Raw genomic sequence first — 2,284 nt, 5'->3', positions numbered from 1 at the left:
CTCTCTACAGGTGAATGTGTTTTCTTCTTGTTGGTCCTCTCTCTCTCTACAGGTGAATGTGTTTTCTTCTTGTTGGTCCTCTCTCTCTCTCTCTCTCTACAGGTGAATGTGTTTTCTTCTTGTTGGTCCCTCTCTCTCTCTCTACAGGTGAATGTGTTTTATTCTTGTTGGTCCTCTCTCTCTCTACAGGTGAATGTGTTTTCTTCTTGTTGGTCCCTCTCTCTCTCTCTACAGGTGAATGTGTTTTCTTCTTGTTGGTCCCTCTCTCTCTCTCTACAGGTGAATGTGTTTTCTTCTTGTTGGTCCTCTCTCTCTCTCTACAGGTGAATGTGTTTTCTTCTTGTTGGTCCTCTCTCTCTCTCTCTCACAGGTGAATGTGTTTTCTTCTTGTTGGTCCTCTCTCTCTCTCTACAGGTGAATGTGTTTTCTTCTTGTTGGTCCTCTCTCTCTCTCTCTACAGGTGAATGTGTTTTCTTCTTGTTGGTCCTCTCTCTCTCTCTCTCTACAGGTGAATGTGTTTTCTTCTTGTTGGTTCTCTCTCTCTCTCTCTCTCTCTCTCTCTCTACAGGTGAATGTGTTTTCTTCTTGTTGGTCCTCTCTCTCTCTCTCTACAGGTGAATGTGTTTTCTTCTTGTTGGTCCTCTCTCTCTCTCTCTCTACAGGTGAATGTGTTTCCTTCTTGTTGGTCCTCTCTCTCTCTATACAGGTGAATGTGTTTTCTTCTTGTTGGTCCTCTCTCTCTCTCTACAGGTGAATGTGTTTTCTTCTTGTTGGTCCTCTCTCTCTCTCTCTACAGGTGAATGTGTTTTCTTCTTGTTGGTCCTCTCTCTCTCTCTCTCTCTACAGGTGAATGTGTTTTCTTCTTGTTTGTCCTCTCTCTCTCTCTCTCTCTCTCTCTCTCTCTCTCTCTCTCTACAGGTGAATGTGTTTTCTTCTTGTTGGTCCTCTCTCTCTCTCTCTACAGGTGAATGTGTTTTCTTCTTGTTGGTCCTCTCTCTCTCTCTCTACAGGTGAATGTGTTTCCTTCTTGTTGGTCCTCTCTCTCTCTCTCTACAGGTGAATGTGTTTTCTTCTTGTTGGTCCTCTCTCTCTCTCTCTACAGGTGAATGTGTTTTCTTCTTGTTGGTCCTCTCTCTCTCTACAGGTGAATGTGTTTTCTTCTTGTTGGTCCTCTCTCTCTCTCTACAGGTGAATGTGTTTTCTTCTTGTTGGTCCTCTCTCTCTCTCTACAGGTGAATGTGTTTTCTTCTTGTTGGTCCTCTCTCTCTCTCTCTCTACAGGTGAATGTGTTTTCTTCTTGTTGGTCCTCTCTCTCTCTACAGGTGAATGTGTTTTCTTCTTGTTGGTCCTCTCTCTCTCTCTCTACAGGTGAATGTGTTTTCTTCTTGTTGGTCCTCTCTCTCTCTACAGGTGAATGTGTTTTCTTCTTGTTGGTCCTCTCTCTCTCTACAGGTGAATGTGTTTTCTTCTTGTTGGTCCTCTCTCTCTCTCTACAGGTGAATGTGTTTTCTTGTTGGTCCTCTCTCTCTCTCTCTACAGGTGAATGTGTTTTCTTCTTGTTGGTCCTCTCTCTCTCTCTACAGGTGACTGTGTTTTCTTCTTGTTGGTCCTCTCTCTCTCTCTACAGGTGAATGTGTTTTCTTCTTGTTGGTCCTCTCTCTCTCTACAGGTGAATGTGTTTTCTTCTTGTTGGTCCTCTCTCTCTCTACAGGTGAATGTGTTTCCTTCTTGTTGGTCCTCTCTCTCTCTCTCTACAGGTGAATGTGTTTTCTTCTTGTTGGTCCTCTCTCTCTCTCTCTACTGGTGAATGTGTTTTCTTCTTGTTGGTCCTCTCTCTCTCTACAGGTGAATGTGTTTTCTTCTTGTTGGTCTCCTCTCTCTCTCTGTACAGGTGAATGTGTTTTCTTCTTGTTGGTCCTCTCTCTCTCTCTACAGGTGAATGTGTTTTCTTTTTGTTGGTCCTCTCTCTCTCTCTCTACAGGTGAATGTGTTTTCTTCTTGTTGGTCCTCTCTCTCTCTCTCTACAGGTGAATGTGTTTTCTTCTTGTTGTTCCTCTCTCTCTCTACAGGTGAATGTGTTTTCTTCTTGTTGGTCCTCTCTCTCTCTCTCTATCTACAGGTGAATGTGTTTTCTTCTTGTTGGTCCTCTCTCTCTCTACAGGTGAATGTGTTTTCTTCTTGTTGGTCCTCTCTCTCTCTACAGGTGAATGTGTTTTCTTCTTGTTGGTCGTCTCTCTCTCTCTACAGGTGAATGTGTTTTCTTCTTGTTGGTCCTCTCTCTCTC

This window comes from Coregonus clupeaformis, unplaced genomic scaffold, assembly GCF_020615455.1.
Source record: "Coregonus clupeaformis isolate EN_2021a unplaced genomic scaffold, ASM2061545v1 scaf0716, whole genome shotgun sequence".
In the NCBI taxonomy this organism is placed as follows: domain Eukaryota; kingdom Metazoa; phylum Chordata; class Actinopteri; order Salmoniformes; family Salmonidae; genus Coregonus; species Coregonus clupeaformis.
This window is presented reverse-complemented; position numbering follows the sequence as displayed.